The sequence below is a fragment of the Pogoniulus pusillus genome, chromosome Z, assembly GCF_015220805.1.
Source record: "Pogoniulus pusillus isolate bPogPus1 chromosome Z, bPogPus1.pri, whole genome shotgun sequence".
Taxonomy (NCBI): domain Eukaryota; kingdom Metazoa; phylum Chordata; class Aves; order Piciformes; family Lybiidae; genus Pogoniulus; species Pogoniulus pusillus.
In genome coordinates, this window is record NC_087309.1 from 35,581,434 (window position 1) to 35,603,657 (window position 22,224).

At 42.1% G+C, this 22,224-nt stretch overlaps 1 pseudogene; it reads right to left on the minus strand.

Annotated features, from left to right (window-relative positions):
* Positions 1–605: 605 nt before the first annotated feature.
* The window catches only part of LOC135192927 (5-azacytidine-induced protein 2-like), a 105,078-nt pseudogene continuing 83,459 nt past the window's right edge, over positions 606–22,224 (minus strand).

The window sequence follows — 22,224 nt, forward strand, 5'->3', positions numbered from 1 at the left end:
GCATGACTAAAGAGGGCTGGCTTTACAGTTCTTTAGTTTTCTTGATGTCTCTGCTAATCTGAGCCTTGTCTTTGTACCCGTCTCCTGTGTTAAAACAAAAGTGTGTGAGGGGAGGGAAAACCACACATCCTAACAAAGCACTGTTGGGGAGAGCCCCAAAACCCTCCTTTGCTGTTCCACTCCCTTGTATGGATTTGAATGGGGAGAAGTGGAACGGCACAAAAAAAAGCTATATGGGCATTTTTTTTTCCTGTCGCAGGCTGGTGCATACACATGGAACTTAACACTATGTGAGTTTCCTGCACTGTAGAATCACACATTGAAACTCTATAGGCTGGGTAGTTCCCACTCGATATGTAATGCCAATGGATGCATTTGTCTGGAGAGGTTACAAATGGAGAGATCCAAAAGTGTTAAAAACTTTTTTCCATGGATCCTGCTACCCAGACACTGTATGCATGCTGGACTGAGCTGCTGCTGTGCTGCCAGAAAACTGCCATTCCCCGCTACTCGCGGACAATGTGCTATCAGCCTAGAGGACACCTTTGCTGCAAGCCTGCAGCACCCTCGTAGGTCTAGGGGATTGTGGCACTGGTTGTTTGTTCTCATTGTTCATGCTTCCACACGTGCAAATTAGACATTTCTCTCTTCAGTTCCTAATATGCTTCTTGCACACTCTGGATGTTTTGCCTTTGAAGGTCATCTCCATTCAATGGATTTCCATTCTGAGCATGGTCTTTGTGCTTGGAGTTTTGCAACTCGTTTCTGAGACTGCTGCACTCTTCCTTGAGCTTTTCTAGACTCTGTTCCAGACTATGCACTTTCATGTCACTGTTCAACTTTTCTATTTCCCAGCTGGACTGAGTACAATTCAGATTTTTCATTACTTGTTGAGTTTCCACTTCAGTTCTTAGTTGAAACAGCTCTACTTCTTTAGATTGCAACTGTTCATTCAAGGTTTTTGAGGATTCTGCACTTTCTTTCATCGCTTCATCCAGTCTGTTTCTCAGATGATCTCTGTCTATACAGGCCTCTCGATAGGCTTGGTATGCCTTATTTACTTATTCACATCCAACTGAACAGCAATCTTCTTCCACTTGGGAGCCAAGCAGCTTTTCTTCTGAAATTTTTACTCTTCTTTTTAAGAGGGAGTTCTCCTTCTTGGTCTCCTTTAATCATTTATTGATATCTTCATATGCAGTGAGAAGTGCAAAGTGGGAGGCAACAAATTCCACTGTAGGATGAAACAGGAATCTCTCCATCTCTTTTATGAGCATTGTCTGCTTTTTCATGGTTCAAAATGCAGATGTCCTCTACCAGCTCCTCTATGAGAGTTCTTCCAAAGCACGGTGGCCTGCAGCACCTGTATTCCAATATGCTCCAGTATTTCACCACGGCTTTCTTCTCACATCTTGTGCCAATACTTCTGAGTTAATTTCTTTTGCTAGAATCCCCTGTACTCAGGGCCTTAATCGGGCCTGAGGGGTCAGCAATGGATGGTCACCTCGGTGGAGAGGCAGCCACAGGTGCCACAATCTCCGTTCGGGTTCTCTTGGGCTCCCATTGTCCAGCCTCTGCCACCACATGAAATTGCCTGGGCCCTGGTGCCACTCTGTGGAAGAATTTCTCACCAGTCGAGTACATAAATTTATAAACATGAGCAACCTGCACTGAGAACGTCCTTGGGAGCCCTGCTAGCCCAGGAAATCGAGCTGTAAACAACTGAGCACCCCACACACAGATGCAGTGGGCAGAGACTAGATAACCAAAGGGGCTGGAGTAGGTGGTGATGGAGGCTGAATGTTGTGATAAGCTAACCTATGCACGCCTTACATGTAACTCTGGACCCTCTGATTGTAACCAATCTTGGTGGAGCACGCCTATTGCTAGAAATGCATATAAGTCATTGTATCACAGAAATAAAGTGGATTTGACCATCTAACCATATTGGTGAACAAAGAGCCATTTTCCCATAGTGCTCCACCGAATGTTTTACAACACTACTCCTTGCCTTTCAAGGAAGTCAACTTATGTTTCAAAGAAGTGGATTATGCTTGCAATTTTGTGGGCCGACTCCTGCACTTTAAACCACAAGGAATTCTCTGTTCTCACACATTGACTTCATGAGTAAATTCATCTGTTTGGCTTCTGTTTTCTAGATTTCCTGGAACCTTGCCTGCTGCCTTTATAGTGAGGAAAAGCTGCTTGTGTTTTTTTCAAGTTTCTGGATATTCACAGAATCACAAGATGTTAGGGGTTGGAAGAGACACAAAAAGATCATCAAGTCCAACCCACCTCCCACAGCAGGACCATACAACCTATATCTTAGGTCACAGAGGAACACATCGAGATGGGCGTTGAAAGTCTCCAGAGAAGGAGACTCCACGACTTTCCTGGGGAACCTGTTCCAGTGCTCTGCAAAAAGAAGTTTGCCCTTGGGTTGAGGTGAAGGCTCCTGTGCTGCACCTTGCATCCACTGCTCTTTCTCCTATCGCTGGGAGCAAGTGAGACAAGCCTGTCCCCCGGTTGTGGAGGGGATTCTCTTATTCCTCCTCTGTTAGGGGGAGGTGAGAAATTAATTTGAGGCGTTTTTGATTTTTTATAAAATTATTTATTAAAATTAATATTTACAGATTTGTACCACCCCCAACCACTATGTAATCAAGTTTGTTATGTGCAAGATTATGAAAACAGTTTGGGATATATTTACAGGGGTTTGATTATTAAATCAAAATATCAAATTATCAACAACTATAGACAGAGAGAAAGATTCCCTTAGGCTTAATGCCTTTTAACAACTATACTGTCTGCCCAGCAAGGGCTGAAACTGTGTGTGTTCTTAAGACAGGGGTAACTTATTTTACAAAGGAATTAAAGCTTGCTTAAATGTGTTGCTCTTAAGTATTAATCACTAATCACCCTCCTGGGATTGTGTCACAGTGTGTGCCCAGTATTTGGGTCTTGGTGAGGCTGGAATCAGTCCCAGCTTGAAGGGCAATGATAAGTGTTCCCAGTCTCTGGGGTAAACAGGATTTCTCTGACCTTCTCTCCTGGAGTGAAGTGGTCTCTGCCTTGGTGCTGCTTCCTCTCCTGGATGCCGTGTCCAGGGATGATCAGCTGGCAGGATTTCCAGGTGCAGGAGAAGGATTTGTCTGTGTAGCTTCTGACAGTCGGTCTCACAGCTAGCAGGCTGTGTTTGTAGGTTAGCAGACAGTCTGGAAGGGTCTGCTGGGCCTAGAATTTTCCAGGCTTACAGGACAGCTTGGCAAGCAGTGTGCCGGGCTGCAGGGAGACTTGAGCTCCATAGATAAATGCAAGACAGCAAGCCAGTATGTACGGCTGCTCTAGGCTTAGGCAGGGGGCTCTCAGCTCCCCATATATGTACCAAATGCAGGCGTGCATGCGCTCTGCTTCTCAAAGGGTTCGCAGACAGCTTAACTGCGCCTTGAGGTTAATGCAAGAGGTCTGAGCCTCATAAGTGATGTTTGCAAGAGAGTAAGGCCTGATCTTGTGTCTAGGCCATGCAAGCAGGTCTGTGCTGCTATGTGGATCAGAGCTGAGCTTGGTCCTCTAAGTCTGAACACTCTGAATGCTCTGAACACGTGGTGCTCCTTTGCACCTCTCTTTATAGACTCTGAGCCGAGATTCGTGGCTCATTTGGCCATCTAAAGTGACCAATCAGGCTGGCAGTAAGCCAAACCTTACCTTCATAGGCAGTAGCTGTTTGCCTGGACCCTCCCAATAGGGGATTACCTGGGCGGACCCCAGGGGTACACGGACTGGGCATGTGTGCGTTACACAACCTGTTTACTGCCATGGGTCCTGGCAGAAAAAAACATGTCCAGGCATGTAGAGGCATAGAGAGGCCTCAGTTTTGGGGCTGCTGCCCTTCCATGACACCCCCCCTCCTGATCCCCAGCCCTCAGATATTCATAAACATTTATTAAATCCCCTCTGAATCTTCTCTTATCCAGACTAAAAAGCCCCAGGTCCCTAACTAGTTCCTAACATTCTAAATTGATTGTTAATATTAATATCTCCCTATTATGGTCAAGATTCCCAACCAAATATCCAGAACCTGTACATTCTGTATATATTTTCAGGGTGGAAAATATTTTTAATTTTTTTTCCTCAAATATTAATATTCATAATCCATGATCATGACAAACACTCAGTATAGATGAGGTTAGGGCATCAGTTAAGCATTACTGTGTTTCTGAACGCTATTTTTTAAAGCAAGCTTTTATGCTATAAAGTGAGCAGCAAAACCTGTCTGGGTTCAACTGACCTCCATACTTAAGCAATACTCAAGAAGTAGTGGTGGTAGGCTTTATGAGGCAAACATGGGCTTATCCATGGCCAGACATGTTTGCCTGCCCACCTCTCCATCCCCACCCCCCCTTTTGTGCTGGGGAGGCAACCTTGGGAGGGGAGGGCAAAAGCCCTGGTTTTGCCTAATACAGTGAGACCTAGAAAAGTGCCATTCTGATTGGCTAATCGATGTCCAGTGCGCCACTAGTCACGGGCTGGATGTTGATAAAAGGGATGAGCAGGTAGCATGAGGCTGCTGCTGCCTCATTTTGCATCCTGAATTTGCCTGGAGAGCTTACCAGGAACAGGCTCCAAATGCCTTCATGCAGTCGCCTTGCATAGCCCCCAGCGTGACACTGTGCTGAGACTGTGCACACCTCAAGACATCCTGCCTGCCCCTGAAAGTTTTCCTGCTAAGACTACAAGTCCTGGAGATACACAAATCATTCAGAGGAGCTGGGGACAAGGTCAGGGATTGTCTGCCTCCTTTCCAGAAGCCTGGGAGAAATCAAGTCTCAGTGGCCAATTAGACAGATTTACACGTGCTTTGGGTACTGCCTGATTTGTAATTTTGTGAGTAAATACCTACAATCTTCTTCCAGTATTATATTTGCATTTGACATGTTAAGAAATAAGTGATCTAGTTTTGCCTGTGCCCTGCATGTAGAAATTTCCAATCTGTGCATTTTTGAACCTGTGAATAAGTTTCTGGTGAGTTTTAATGTTAATAAACAGTTTTCATAGTTATTAACAATCATCAGATTTAACAGATGATTAATTAACAGATTATTAATTTTGCATAATCCTTCACGTAAGTCACCTCTTCTGGAGATTTGACCTCATGTTAGGTAGAAAAATACAGTTGATATCATGCTGTCCAACTCAGGTAGCAGAGGATTTGATATTTTAGAAATACTGTTGAGATGCCTGTGTTGAGAACAGAAGAATGATGCCTTGTCACCCTTGTATTAGTGACAGACAAAATCAGCAACACAAGGATATGTGGACATCAAAGTAGCTGAAGCCCTTTATTGCTGTAGCAGCAGTCTTTTTATATGCCGCTCTACAAATTGTGGAAACTACAAGTTGTGGAATAAAATGATTGAACAAAATATTGGGTTTAACTTTCTTACTGAGTAACAGTGAGGTGTTGGTTATCTTGGCACAGACTACTTCAGTTCTTTGTTCTGAATTTACTATGCTTCTGTACACGAGGCGAGCATACCAGTTTACTATGTTTCTATACCAGCATTACACAAATGGAGGTATACAAAATACTATGTTTCTAACATTAATCTTCCTGCTTCAAGGATATACAGGCATGTGTTCTAGCTGACTTCCTTCCTCAATTCCCACAGTGCCTTCCTAAGTAAAAGGAACAAGAGATGCATTGATCTGATCTTCATGATGTTCCACCTGAAATAAAGCACCTAAAGATGACAGAGCAAATAGCTAATGACAGATGTGCTTGCACATATTATGAATGAGTGATTGGACAAATCTCTCCCTGACAAAGACAATTTAATTACATTTCTTCAGGATAACAACACCACTTACAGAACTGTAGGGGTCTGTCAGTCTCCAATTTGAATCACTGTTTCTGGGGTTGAAAATTCTGGCTTATTCCTGTGCTGGTTTGAGGCTGACTGGAAATTCTAATGACAGAAATTAGATCACTGGTTGTAAAAATAAAATAATTATGAAGTCTATGTGATTCATTGTTTTGCTGACAGAAATAAAAAGACAAAATGTAAATGATTTGTCCCTCTTTTGCCTTCTTCACTCCTAAGCATTTGATCTAGTCACTTCCTCTTCACTCCTCTCTGGCACCTTCCACTCACAGATAATAAGTAAGTTTTGCTGATTGGTTTGTCTGTCTGGAAGAGAAAGAGTGGCTTTGAGTCCCTTCCAGGCAGTTTCTTTATCCAGGATGGAATTTGGATTTCTATATTGTTTCTTATTTGCATTGAATTGTAAATACTTGTAAATATATTGTGTATACATGCTTGTAAATTAAGATTTGCTGTAAATATAGCTTTATCTTACTTCCAAGCCACCTGAGCTGGTCTGGTAAATTCCAACAGTGGGAGGGGGAGGTTCCTAACCCACCACAATCCCAAAACACAACAGGCACAGATATCACATATCTTATGAAGTCCCAGCCAAGAGATAAGTGTCTTTATTTCAGCAAGTGAAAAAAAAAAATCTTTTTTAAATACGATTGAACTTTACAAAATTACTGAATCACAGAAAGTTAGGGGATAGAAGAGACCTCAAGAGATCATCTGGTCCTGCCAAAGCGGGATCACCTAGGGCAGGACACACAAGAATACATGTAGGTGGGTTTTTAAAGCCTTCAGAGCATGAAATTCCACAACCTCTGTGGGTAGCCTGTTCCAGTGTTCTGACACTCACCATAAAGAAGTGTCTCCTCATGTTGAGGTGGAACATCCTGTGTTCTATCGTGTACCCATTGTTCCTTGTCCTGGCACCAGGCACCACTGAAAAGAGACTGACACCTGCATCTTGACACTCACCCATCAGATATTAATAGATGTTTGTGAGATACCCTTTGAGGGGAACCTCAAGACTGAACAGCCCCAGTTCTCTCTTGAGAGAGGTGCTCAGTCTTCAGAGATCAAAAAATGGTGTGCTGCGCTTTTGTGATGGTTTGGGGGTTACCCCGCCCCTCCCACACTTTTGAATTTGCCCCAGCTAACTCAGACGGACCCTGGGAATATAGATGAAGCAATTTATTTACAGCTAGCAGAATTTACAAGCAGCTATTTACAATATATACAGTTATATACAATTATATACAGAAATATACAAAGGATAAACAATACAAAAGCACAACTCCCCTCCCAGAAACCTGAGTCCCCAGGAGGGGCTCTCAAACCACCCCAACACCTCCCCCGGCCCTTTCAACCTTACCCCAGTTCTCAGGAAGAAGAGAGGTGCAGCCAAGAGGTTAGGGAGCAAGGTTAGTGGGAGCAGGGTCAATGAGATGTGACCAGGTCTAAGGCAAAAGCAAGAGTGAGAGACAAAATGGAGAAAAAGTCTTTCTTCTTCCCAGAGTTCTCAGCGTGACTGTGAGAGAAGTTGACATCAATTGTTTTCATTTCACTGCCCATTATCTAGTTCTGTTACCAAAACATTCCAGCTTGCTTCAAACTAGCACAGCTTTCCTCTTCCAAATTCAGAAGTTTTAAATTATAACATTTAGAGATACACAAATTGACATATACATATATATAAATGTATGTATATACAGACTTAAAGTATATACCTCAAGTGAAGGATTTGTTTTCTTCACTTGCTAGTTCAGGTAAGCAAACATTTCTGCTTTGATTTTCCTTGTCAGGTTTGTTTGTTACTGTTTTTTTTTTGGAAAAAACGTTGGTTTTTTTTTTTGGAAAAACTGTTCCAGACATCACATCACATTTGTAAGGGCTTAGGCACTGGAAACAGATGCTCAATATAATTTAGTTTTAGCAGATTATAATTACTTGAGTTTGTAGGCATGGAAAATAAATGCATTACCTTTCGCAATTATTTCCAAGAGAACAGTTAAAAGAAATTGATTGAAAGTATAACACTTAGTTCTGAATATTTTAGCAAGGGATATTTGAAGATAAAAAAAATCATTTAGCAGCTTCCTTTAAAGTAGGTGTCCAATGAACACCCTCACTGTTCAGAAGATGCTTGCATTTCAAGATCCATTGTGTGTTGTTGTTACTGGGTGGATATAGCTATTGCTCAGACACTGTGACTAAAGGCTGCATGAAGGCAGGTCTGTGTCTATCTATGGTCTTGTTCTGTCCACAGGTCACACATCTGATGTAGATATTGCATCTCACTCATAAACATGTAGATTAATCTTAATATGGCATTTTGTGAAGGCTTTGTAAATTAAAGGCAAGTTGATTCTCTTGTGCAGTGGATAGATGTCCAATTTAGAATAAACTGTCTGTCAGGGCCATTGGAATTCAGTGCAAGTCTTCTCTGATGGTTTTGCCAGCTCACCTCAATGTAGAGGTTATGCAAGTTAAAACTCATCACTCTTATCTCCTTGCTTGTCCTTGATCTTACATGGCATAATTTCTAAAATACAAATTACTCGGGGTTCTTGGAGCAACCAGAGATTTGACTAGTGTGTTTGCACCGGATTTCTGTCGGCAGCAAGCTCCAAAACGAACCTTGCTGGCAGAGAGCACTCATACGTACTAACATCTATTTTGATCTCATTTTAAAAGTTTGATGCAATGATTTAAAATGCTGTAATATGAAACTACATGGGAGTAACGTTGAGAAAGCCAAGGGGAGAGGGGGAAAGTTGAACCAGATGATCTCAAGAGGTCCATTCCAACTCTGATTGTTGTATGATTTTTGGGGGGTAGTGTTTCCTTTAATATTCTTTGTTGAAGTTAAGGATGTTTGACTTTTTCCACTTAGAACCAGTGAGAATATATTGATTGAAATGACATTTTCAGCAAAACCAGGGAAAAATATGAAATCTTTTAGTGAATATTATGTTTTGGCTTCATCCAAGCTCTGTTTTCATTGCACAGGAGTGACTGAGAAAACCTGAATTTCTTTTTGTCTCAAATTATCATCCTTACCAATGCTCTAAAATTACCATCTTCTTTTAATTCAGCATCAAAAAGGCATATTCATCGTTTAAGCAATGATAGGCACCATTCAAACACATTTCAGCAAGCATCTGGAGCTTTAATTTGCTCTGAACTGCTTGACATACTTTCCTTCATTTCATAACAATGTTTTAACTTTGAACAGGGCTATAGATGCTGCATGCATTGCAAAAAAAAAAAACAAAACTAATTAAACCAGCTTGAAGCTGCTGACAAGGTTTATGTGAAATAAATACTAATGAAATGTGCTTTAGAATTTGTCCATTTATTTATCCATGTCCTGTTATGCTGTGACAGACATAAAGACTAATTACTCATTGAGGTTATAGTGGTAGTTTCCTGGTGTGGGGAAAGCAACACAAGGAGCATTTCTCAGTGCTTTCGACAAGAAAAAAATGCCATTTCTTTCCATACCTATGACTTAGATTGTGTTTTGCTTTATTTATAACCCCTAGCTTCTGTTCAGTCTTAGTGCTGCCACAAGAAACACACTGGATAGCTTTTAAGAACAAAGGACAATGTACAATCGGGAAAGAATCATATGGAGAGAGAAAGAAATAATGATGGACTGAGCCAACATAGTCCAAAATAGACAGACTAAATCCTCTAATCTGCTGCAGATCACCTGTTTTAAGGTTTATTGATACTTTCCCACTAGAAGACACCAAGAAATAAATTGCTCATAGTGAGACCCTATTCACCTGCACTGGGAAAGTCAGGACCTCATTACCACATTACCAGTGCTAGTACAATGCCACATGGACATGAGGTTTGTTGTTTCTAAAGCAGTGCTCTTTTCTCACGACACTCCTTTAAGAAGCATTGCTCATAGGGATAAAGATGAATATACCTAAAATGAGGACAGTGCCCTTAGGACTTTATGCCTATCTGACTACTTTCTCTCTGACCCGAAGTTAGACCTCAGAAGATATAGTACTTACTGCAGATAGTGGGTACAATGTACCTTCTCACAATTAGTAAAAAGTGCTGTTATGTAATTAAAGGGTGAAGTGGGGCATGATGAACATATGGAAAAGGAGACCCTTAATAAGTGATGGAGCCGTCAAAAGAAATTGCTAATTAGCATGCATTTGATGTGTGCTATACCAATTTTAAGACTTTGCCTGGAATAAATTGCTATGTTGGGCATTCGAAGGAGTGGTGCGATTAGCATTTACAAAGGGGGCAATTTTCTGTCTTCTTGACTCTGTTAAATGGAGGAAATAACTTCCAAGACTGAAGCAGCAGTTAGCCCATCAATCACCCTCACAGCTGGAAACTGGGGATCCCAAATGCTGAGATGAGTTAATCCATCAGTTAATAAGTTCATAGTGGCACCATATGGCTCTGGGCCACTCCACACTGGAGTGAGGACAACAATGTTTACACAGTCATGCTGTTTTCTCAGGTACTCCCTGCTGGCAGATCACTTTGGTCCAGAGGATCAATTTAATTTGCACAGTAAATTGACTGAATTGATCAGTTCAGAACACGTAATTGTTGGCTAATCCCAGGGAATCATGTTCTGTTCATGTGGGAGTGACAAAGGGTGCTGGCAGCGGGTGAGTTTCTTGCTCCATCCTGGAGACTATTTTCTCTGGACATGATGGGCATTGATTGAAGCTGCTGGTAGCTGGATGCACAGCCTGTATCAGCTTTAAGTGACAGAGGTAATGGGAGGGCCAGCTTCCTTCAGTAAGATTATTTAGGTTTCTCAGCCCTGCTGCTGCAAATAATTGTCCCTGGGGAGCAGTGCACACAAAGGTTGGTACCACCAATTCGAATGCTGGCTGGCACTTCTTTAAAACCCAAACACCAAATTGTAGGCTAGAAAGCAAATAACAAATAAAATCAATGTCTTTAAAGCCACACCAGAAGGGCAATTTTCTACAAGGCACAAATAGGTCATGTCAGATAAGGTGTGCAAGCCACTGCAGAATATGTAACTTTCTAGCTTTAACCTTGAAATTCCTCAGTTTTACAAGAATGTTTGAAGACCCTATTTAAAAATTCAGTGATTATGTTTCAGCTTAAGTAACAGACATTCTCAGTCTTTAAGTGTACAAAGTATCCCATTTAATCTTTTCTTTTTTATCAAGCTATTTTTCCATAACTAGTGCCTTTCAAATTACTTTCCAAAAGAAGTGGTAGCTTCTACTTCTGCTTGACAAAAGCCATGTCTTTTTAGAAAACATAAATGTTTCAAAGCACAAAAATTATTCCTATTTAGAAACTGCGATGCAGATTTCAGTACAGTTTCCAGAAGTCTGGACTGTAGCACTGGTCAGATACAAACCCCATTTGATAGAGAGTTTCCCTATCCTGTCTCTGCTTCTGTATTTTACTGTAGGCTGTGAGAACTTCTCTTAAGTTACAATTTGCTGTTTATTTCAGTCCTTATGAAATTTGTGGACTGAACTTGATGGATAAGCATGAATTAACATGCATTTTAAAATGTTCTTTCAGTAGTATCCTGCAATTCTGAACTGAAAGAGCTAATTCATAGACTTGTCAATTTAACTGTTGGAGCTATTATGTTCCTTTTACCTCGCTTTTGGACATTTGCCTCAGTATGTGGAACTCCTTGTCCTAACAGACAAACAACTGTAGAGAGTAAATGTCTCTTCCTTTTTGTTTCCCCTCTCTTTCCCCTTTATTCCTCCTCTCCCGTTCCACTTCCTGAAAACTTCTCATTTACTTTAATAAAAATGTTCCCAGGATTTTTTGGCCGAGTTCTCCCTCTCCTCAAGGAAATCTTATCTTGTTTTACCAGTTAAAACAGGTGAAAACAGCCCCCAGAATGAACTACAAAGCATCAGTGCAAATACCTTTGAAATCAAGAGGAAGCAGTATAGTAGTATATTCAGCTTTCACAGCATTATGCAAAAATAAGATCTCAGAATCACAGAATCACAGAATGTCAGGGTCCAACCTCTGTGCCAGGGAAGGACCACCTATACCAGATCACACAGAAATGCATCCAGGCATATTTTTAATATCTCCAGAGGGGAAGACTCCACAACCCCCCAGGCAGCTTGTTCTATCATTCAGTCACCCTCACACTGAAGAAATTCCTCCTTGTGCTTATGTGAAACTTTATATGCCTCAATTTCCCTCCATTGCCCCTTGTTCCTGTCACTGGGCATCACTGAACATGGGCACAACTCCATGATCTTGGCACTCACCCTTTACATATTTAAAAACATCCATGAGGTCACACCTCAGTCTCCTCCAAGCTAAAGATCCCCAGCTCCCTCAGTCTCTCCTCATAAGGAACATGTTCTATTCCCTTAATCATCTTTGTGGCTCTGTGCTGGACTCTCTCAAGAGGTTCTATGTTCTCGAACAATATTCCAGATGTAGCGTCGCCAGGGCAGAGTAGAGGGGCAGCAGAACCTCTCTCAACCTACTAACCACTCCTCTTCTAATATGCTCCAGCATGGCATAGGCTTTCTTGGCTACAAGAGCAGACTGCTGGATTGTGGTCAACTTTTTATCCACTAGGATCCCCAGATTCTTTTCCACTTTGCTGCCTTCCAACAGGTCAGTCTCAAACCTATATTGATACCTGGGGTTGTTCTTTCCCAGGTGCAAGACTCTACACTTGCCCTTGTTGAATTTCATTACATATCTCCCTACACAACCCTCCAGCCTGTCTAATTCTCACTGAATGGCAGCACAGCATTCAGGTGTGTCAGCCACTGCACCCAGTTTGGTGTCATCAGCAAACTTGCTTACAGTGCACTCTGTGCTCTGATCCAGGTCATTGATGAATATATTGAACAGAACTGGTCCCAGGACTGATCCTTGTGGGATTCCACTAATTACAGGCCTCCATCTGGACTCCATCCCATTGACCACAAGTCTCTGACTTCTCTTTTTCAATTAGTTCACATCCATCTCACTATTCAATCTTCATTGCCTCGGTTTAGCCAGAAGGATACTGTGAGAGGCAGTGTCAAATGCTTTACTGAAATCAAGATAAACCACATCCACTGCTCTACCATCATCTTTCCACCTGGTTATGTTCTTATAAAAGGCTGTAAGGTTGGTCAAACATGATTTCCCTTTGGTGAAACCATGTTGGCTGCTCCTAATGAGCCCCATGTCCTTGATATGCCTAAGGACAGCAATGAGCATAAGTAACTCATTACCTTTCCAGTGGAGGTGAGGCTGACTGATCTATAGTTACCTACATCCTCCTTCTTAGCCTTTTGAAGATTGATGTTTGTCCTACTCCAGTCCCCAGGCAACTTCCCTGCCCAGTGTGACTTACTGAAGATGGTGGAGAATGGTCTAGCAATGACCTGTGCCAGCTCCCTCAGCACCCTCAGGTGCTTGCCATCAGGACCCATGGACTTATGGATGTGCAGATTACTCAACTATTCCTTAATCCAGTCCTCACCAAGCAAGAAAAAAACCTCTTTTGTCATGCTTTCTTCTAGTGCCTCAGGTGTCAGAGACTCCTGAGGACAGCCTCCAGCAGTATAGCTGGAGATGGAAGAAGGCATTTAGTAACTCCACCTTCTTTGTGTCCTCTGTCACCAGGGCACCCACATTATTCAGCAGAGGGCCTACATTGCCTCTAGTATTAGTTTTTCCTGCACTGCACTTGGAGAAGCCCTTTCTGTTATCCTCAACATCCATTGCAATGTTGAGTTCCAATGATGTGAGCTTTTTTCAAGATGTAGAATGGATGAAGGCGCAACGAAGCTCAGTTCATCCAGCCAAAAGGCATCTCTTTACATGTACTTAACTTCCTCAGAAAGTAGTTTCATGTGAAAAATACATGTAAGAGGTAATAAATGAGTATATGTCCCTTTTCTGCCTCTTCTTCCCTTAAAGAACAGAACCCCAAAAGACTAACTTTGATTAAGACTAACTTCTTTCTTTTGTGGAAAATATTTTCTTTACATTAGTAATTGTAATGTTAAATGCTGCAGAATATTAGTCCATACATAGTCCGACAGTAAGTACAACTGAAAATTCTGATTTTAGGGTCTGACTTTAAATGAAAGTGTCTATTTCCAAAATGACAGGTAAAACTTTTTTTTTTAAATTTTTTTTTTTACATTAGATGATTTCAAATCTAAGGAAAACAACATTGATTCAAAAATTTCTCACTATCCTGTAAGTAGTAACCACTATCCTTTTGATCAACAAGACTGGAATTCAGTATCCTAAAAGTAAAACATCCCAGTAGCACATTCATTACATTTGCAATATGCCTAGGAAGTACATGTTATATACAAAGATAGCTTGGTTTAAGCCAAGTTTCATTTCAAAGCAAATATCTTGCAAGTGAGCTCTGCAAATTTCTCTAAATCTGGATTTTTAATGTAAATACAGATCTATCTTATCATAGTTCTGGGCTCCTCAATTCAAGAGAGACGTTGAGGTGCTGGAATGTGTCCAGAGAAGAGTGACAAAGCTGGTGAAGGGCCTGGAACACAAACCCTGTGAGGAGAGGCTGAGGGAGCTGGACTTGTTTAGCCTGGAGAAGAGGAGGCTCAGGGGTGATCTCATTACTGTCTACAACTACCTGAAGGGAGGCTGTAGCCAGGTCGGTGTTGGTCTCTTCTCCCAAGCAACCAGTGACAGAACAAGGGGACACAGTGTCAAGTTGTGCTGGGGAAGGCCTAGGCTGGATGTTAGGAGGAAGTTCTTGCCAGAGAGAGTGATTGGCATTGGAATGGGCTGCCCAGGGAGGCGGTGGAGTCGCCATCCCTGGAGGTGCTCAAGAAAAGACTGGATGAGGCACTTAATGTCTAGTTGACTGGCTAGGGCTGGGTGCTAGGTTGGCCTGGATGATCTTGGAGGTCTCTTCCAATGTGATTGATTCTATTATTCTGTGATAGAATCATTAAATTTGGAAGAGAAATCTTATGATCATCAAGTCCAAATATCAACCAAAATCCGCCATAGCCATTAAACCATGTCCCAAAGTGCCATGTCTACTTTTTAAACAATTTTAACACCTTAATGTGAAAAGCATTTAAAATCAGTATGACAACACTTTATAAGTATCCTGGTGGTTCTTTTTTTCTAGAGGTTTTTGTGGTCTGAAAATTTACAACAGCAGCATTGTAGAAGGACAATGAGCATCTTCATCTTCTTTGACTTAGATTCATCCAAGTGTGTAAGAGAAAGAGAAATGCTGCTTCAGATGATTACTCTCTGCCCATCAGCATTCCTTTCAATGTCACTGTTCTAAATAAAAGTGTTCATTGCAACTTTGTGCACTGCCCTTTCTCTCTAAGCTGTATAACACAGGTGGCATGTAATAGAACAAGGTATTTCCAAACTCCAGGAATACTTTCAAATGTGCTCCAAAGAGCAGCATTGGTGTATCAGGATATAAGCAGGCATTGCTATCTTTAGTTCAAATAAAAAGATGCTACACATTCTAAATCCTTCAGTCTAATGAATTCCTTGTTCTGGGTTTGTCGTGGTACTGAGTTTAGGGAAGTTCGGGGAGTAACATGCGAGGCCGATTTACAAAGGTTTAAAGTGATTTATTACTAAAAATCCTAAAATCCCCTTCCCAAACTTATTTATAGCTATCCCTCATGAGTTCTTTGTTCGTGGTTGAGAATTAAAATGCAGAACGGCTAAAATAAAGAAAATCTATGACTCTAAGAAAGTTCTGAGTCTTGAGAATTATTCAGTCTTTAAATAAAGAGTTTATCATTTACTCACTGTCCAAATGCAGTTTTTTTTAAGAGTTCAAAGCATTTACGAATTGTAGTGTGATGTTTGAGGTTTTGCAGGTCAGATCAAGTCGGGTGCCGGCTTGTGAAGCTGACGGGGTCAGACGCTGTCCCACTTCGTGTCGCGCCGGATTGTAGCTTCGATGATTATGCAGGATTAGGAGTGAGGAGAAGGCGAGAGGATGTAGAGGTGTAGAGAGGTGTAGAGGTGCTCAATTAAAGCAAGTACAGTATTTTATAATGTTCAGAAGGGGTGTGCTCAACCAACTCAGGCGATTTTTACGTTAATTTTACAGATAGGTATAAAATTATAATCAACTTACACAATTGGATAATTTTACCATAAGCAACTTACAGGACCACCCAGGGGACAGCCCCCAATGAATGTGCTTAATGTACCCACAATGTCTGAAAACCCCAAGGCCTTTATTTCAAAACATAACCATGTTTATGTCTTTGCTCTTCTGAGGGGGAGATTCTCCCAGGGCCTGTATGTCTGCTGGTACTGCAGCTACGTCAGTGCGAGCAGATAGAAAATATTGTTTTAACTTTTTCGATAGAAGGCCTCTGAGCCACAATTTTCTGTATAAATGAAGACTCTACAAAAGGGCTCCCCTTTCTTCCATGACAGGGTTATCAAATTGTCAGCATTGCTGGGTGTGTGTTTGTCATGGTTTTTAAAGGTCACTGACAGAAATGAAGCTCTCTAATAAAATTGGAGAAAAATAATACAGAATTCTATTTGGAAAGAGATAGAGAGAAGACATTACAAATCAATTATCATATCCCTGGCAAACCCCCTTGAATTTTCCCCCAAAATTAAAATTACAATGCCCAGTGCTCCAATCCTCCTCCCCGCCCCCCACCCCTCCCTCCCAAATGGCTCTGTCATCCAAGAGGCCTAAACACAAGCCTCTGGGGATCCTAAAACAGGCCTACTGCTTACATGGTTCTTGAGATAAAGTGACTCCCACCAGAAACAGGGCAGGAGGAGGGGGAGATATCACTCTGATAAGGGTCAAGAAGTGGCTGGAAGGCCGGGCCCAGAGAGTGGTGGTGAATGGTGCCACATCCAGTTGGCAGCCAGTCACTAGTGGTGCTCCCCACGGATCAGTGCTGGGCCCAGTCCTGTTCAATGTCTTTATCGATGATCTGGATGAGGGGATTGAGTCCAGCATCAGCAAGTTTGCAGATGACACCAAGCTAGAAGCAGGTGTTGATCTGTTGGAAGGTAGGAGAGCCCTGCAGAGGGACCTGGACAGGCTGGATGGGTGGGCAGAGGCCAATGGGATGAGATTGAACAAGGCCAAGTGCAGGGTTCTGCACTTTGGCCACAACAACCCCAAGAAGCTCTACAGGCTGCGGACTGAGTGGCTGGAGAGCAGCCAGGAAGAAAGGGACCTGGGGGTACTGATAGATAGTAGGCTGAAGATGAGCCAGCAGTGTGCCCAGGTGGCCAAGAGAGCCAATGGCCTCCTGGCCTGCATCAGGAACAGTGTGGCCAGTAGGACAAGGGAGGTTATTCTTCCCCTGTACTCAGCACTGGTCAGGCCACACCTTGAGTGCTGTGTCCGGTTCTGGGCCACTCAATTCAAGAGAGATGTTGAGTTGCTGGAGCATGTCCAGAGAAGGGCGATGAAAGGTAAAAGGCCTGGAACACAAACCCTCTAAGGAGAGTCTGAGGGAGCCAGGGTTGTTTAGCCTGGAGAAGAGGAGGCTCAGGGGTGACCTCATTGCTGTCTACAACTACCTGAGGGAGGTTGTAGCCAGGTGGGGGTTGGTCTCTTCTCCCAGGCAACCAGCAATAGAACAAGGGGATACAGTCTCAAGTTACGCCGGGGGAGGTCTAGGCTGGATGTTAGGAGGAAGTTCTTCACAGAGAGAGTGATTTCCCATTGGAATGGGCTGCCCAGGGAGGTGGTGGAGTCACCATCCCTGAAGGTGTTGAAGAAAAGACTGGATGAGGCACTTACTGCCGTGGTCTATTTGACTGAATAAGGCTGGGTGACAGATTGGACTGGATGATCTTGGAGGTCTCTTCCAACCTGGTTGATTCTGTGAAAGGAGAACGATCTGGCTTCGCCCTGGGTTTATGAAGAGATAGCAGAATTATGAGATTGAATAACAATCTTCTAGTCCTCAGAGGTTTTTTTAACTTTATAGTTCTCAACCTGGGACAATGTTTCACAGAATAGAATCATAGAATGGTTTAAGTTGGAAGAGATCTCAAAGATCATCTAGTTCCAAGCCCCAGCCATAGTCAGGGACACCTTCCACTGGAACAGATCACTCAATTCCTCATCCAATCTAACCTTGAACACCTCCAGGGTGGAAGCACCCACAGACCTGAGCAACCTCTTCCAGTGTTTCACCACCCTCACTGTAAAGGACTTCTTTCTAATATCTCGTTTGAATCTCCCCTCTTCCAGTTTCTCTTTCTCTCTCTTATTAGAAGGTATCTGAATCCTAGCTTCCTGTTTTGCCTGGTTATGTTTTTTGGACATATTATGAGGTTGAAATGTGGAGCTCTTTTGGCTTATATACATAAAGAATCACAATTATAAGGACTAGGTGAGATATCAAATAACTCTTCTGATATGTAAATGATACAATTTGTACAAAGAATAAATAATTTTTAAAAAAAGAACATTTGTGCTTCTTTATTCTTCTCAAAGAAAAGAGTTCCTTTGCAAGAATCAGTTTCATAACTAGTCATACTTCTGGAGCTTCAAATTCTTGGATGCAATAGTAGACAAAGCTTTTCCATTTTTCTTTTAGGGACAAATCCTTGGCTTCCATATATTTTTAAAAGTCACTTGAGTTTTTTTCAGACCCTTTGTAAATCAGTCTCCCCATGTTGCCATGCTCCTTACACACAATATCACATTAGCTGATAATTGCAGACAGTTTAAGCATATTTCTTTACATGCTCACAGAAAAGACCATAGAAGCATAGTCAATCAGGTTGCAAGAGACCTCCAAGATCATCCAGTCCAACTTATCACTCAGTTCTATCCAGTCATCTAGACCATGGCACTAAGTGCCTCATCCAGTCTTTTCTTCAACACCTCCCTGGGCAGCCCATTCAGTCCCATGGACTTGTGAGGATCCAAGTGGCTCAGCAGGTCCCTTACTTCTTCCTCATGGATTACAGGGAGACTATACTGGTCCCTGACTCCATCTGTCACTTCAGGAGTCCAGTTGTCCTGGAGACAACCTGTCCCACTATTGAGAATTGGGGCAAAGAAGGTATTAAACACCTCTGCCTTTTCCTCATCCTTTGTCACTATATTCCTTTCTCTGTCTAATAAGGACTGGAGGTTGTCCTTGGCCCTTCTCTTGCCATTCATATATTTAAAGAAACATTTTTTATTTTCCTTGACAGCCGTGGCCAGCCTCAGTTCTAAATGGACTTTTGCCTCTCTAATTGTTTTTCTACAAGACCTAGCAACATCCTTGAACTTTTCCCTTGAAACCTCCCCTTTTTTGCAAAGGCAATGTACTCCCTTTTTTTTATCTTTAATTCCTTCAGCAGCTCCTTGCCCATCCAGTCTGGCTGCCTCCCTCATCAGCTCTTCTTCTGCTACAGTGGCACAGCTGCTCCTGTGCCTTCAGCAGTTAATTTTTTTTTCTGACCATGATGCCCCCACTGCACAAGTAACAAGGAGAAACAGGAAAGAAGATAAATTGAATTAAGAACAGTTATCATCTTCCTATTACATTGTATAACTGAGAATGAAATCTGAGGTGCAGCTGTAATGACAGACAGTGTCTGGTGAACACCCCTACCTACTTACATCATACCCATCACCCTCAACGGTTTGGGCTTCTATGTGCAAATATTGAATGTAGGTCTGGACAACCATAATAGCAACACTTACTGAGAATATTTACCTGCTGAATGTATGTTTCTCTGTGTGTGTGCATCGTTCCCACAACCCGTAAGTCTTCTGCAGTGGAGCTGGAGTCAACTGCCCTTGTGGCAACCTGAAAAATAAAACATATCATACCTTCCTGCTAGGTTGTACTCTCCAGCCTATGTAGTGCATAGCAACAAGAGACCTGTTAAATGATGACAAGTTTTTATGCTACTGGCTTTAGACCTCCTGACTGCCTGCCAGTATCCAAGGAGCAGGCTGGGGAAAAGAATGCAATAAATGGCTTGTAATCTAGTGGTCTCAAAAGAAATTACATCAAAACCAACTGTTACACCAGTAGTCCTTAAAGACTGACTGTGGTGGAAGGTCCAAATTATACCTAGAATACAAATCCAAGATGTATCCAAAACACCTACCTAAATACCCACCTTGGCTGACTGCCCCACTTCCCAGCACCCTCTCTCCCCCCCCCCCCCCCTACTTTTTCCTGGGTGGAAGAAGCATGGGAAAGCAGACAAAAACCATGCCACCTCTCACTCTATCAGAGACACAATTTTTGGCCTTGTTTTGCTGCCTACTTTGCCTTTGGTAAACACAGGTCATGGATGCTAGGCATGTGCATCTCCCTTTTTTTGGTGAAATAACTTAGGACTGGTTCTGGGTTTTTTTTTAATCTATTGCTGTTGGTCAAAGACACTTGTCAACATGCTTAAAAAACTAGCAAACTTATTTGTTTGCTGCTGCTGCATTTGTTTTCTCCACTACCTGTTTCATTTGCATGCTTTGCAACACGTACCTAGGGACTTGCCTCCCCCATGAACAGCAGACCTGACCCTGCCCATCTTCTGCACTGACCCAAGGGACTGAAATGGTTTGGCCAGACAGGGATACAGCTGCCCACCTGATCTCAGCCGAACCCAAGTCTGTTTGACTCTAGACAACGTCCTAGATGATGGTCTAGCAATGAGTTGCAACAACGGAACCTGCCGGCTGGCCGCTCTGAACCACCACTCCAGCCAGAGGTCCAATTCCTTTCCTATACACAGCACCTGATCAGAGTGCTCCAGCCCATGATCTGGGATTCTGCTTCACCCAGGTGCCTGACCACTCCGATGCCCTTCTGAGAGCCAAGTAGGATTTGCCTCTCATCCATGGGTCTTCTCAGACAAAGTGTTCAATCTGAGCTACACAAGCAGCAAAGCTTCACTGCATCATCACCATATGGAAGGCCACCACGTGGCTGGGACTGTATTTTCCCTCGTTTATATTGAGACTTTAAGCAGTGAGCAAACTAACTCTCTTTAGTGAAGTTTGTGAAAGTTTATGTTTAACCTTTAAGCTGCAGTTTGTGCTGCAAGACTCTCCAATTGTTTAAACTTTCTAAAGCCTTTCCTAAGTAGTTTAAATTCAATCTAACTGCATATATACATTCTGCAAAAATCAGTTTTACCAACTGCACAATAGAATCTGTGTGTGTTAATTGTAAATAGGTTTTGGGGAAAATTTTCTATGTGTATATTTAATAAAATATTTAATAGTTTTGTGGTAGCCTCATTAAAATTCACTTCTAACCCAGATTCAATCCCCTCTTTAGCACAGACAATATGTCTATTAAAACAGGACTTTTACATAGTATGGACTTTCGCAGTTGTTGAAGGTCCAGAGTTGCTCTCCCCTCCTCCCCTTTATGGAAACAGCAGTAAATGTCATTCTGAGTTAAGTAAGTCCTACCACCCTTTAAACTATGAGTAAGATGCATTTGATTGGAAACTCTTTCTCTTTTTAATTAACTGTGTGGGCTGTAGATGTCAACTCTGAGCTTTACAGTGTTGCCCTGTAACACTTGACGGACTCAAAATAGATTAAGAAGTTTTATTCTGGTGAATAGAAGAAGCAAGCAAGCAATGCATTGGGTGTTGTGGGAGAAATCTCCACCTACAAGCATGAGTTAGTTTCTTAGTGCAAAGCTTTATATTATATTTCTATATACATATGCATTAACTAATTAAAAGCATATATATTCATTAACTATTACAAGAAAGGGCAGTCTTATGTTAATTATTTATTGGAATGGGTGAAAATTTGTGGGTTTCTTGTTTCCATTTGTTGTTCCTTTTGAAAATACAAAGCTGTCGCGGAGGGGAGAAATTAATTAATGCAAGAGGATATTTATAAAAATATATATATTTATCAACTTCCAGTATTTCAACTCTTGCCACCCCCAACCACTGAACCTTAATATTACAGGGTTCTTTACACTGTTATGGAGACATTCTAGGATATATATATATATATATATATCTACAGAAGTTATTAATAACTAGCAAACATTCAAACATTCAAACTATTAACAGAGAGAGAGTTTCCCCATGGCTCAATGCCACCTGAGGACTGTTTGCCCAGCAAAGCTGAGCTGAAAATTGCTCTCTGCTTTATGGCAGAGGTAATAGAAATTACCGAGGCATCTACTCACAATTCTTATCAATTATTGATCACCCTCTGGGGCTGCTTCAGCCTATTGCAAGTGTCCAATTCTTCAGGGTCTCTGCCTGTGGACTTCTAGGCTGGAATCCTCCGGTGTCAGGGGAAATGGCAGGCTCTGCTCCTTACTTCTGCTGGATTCTGCTGGCTGCTCTCTCCAGGGGTACACAGGCAGGATCTCCAGGTGCAGAG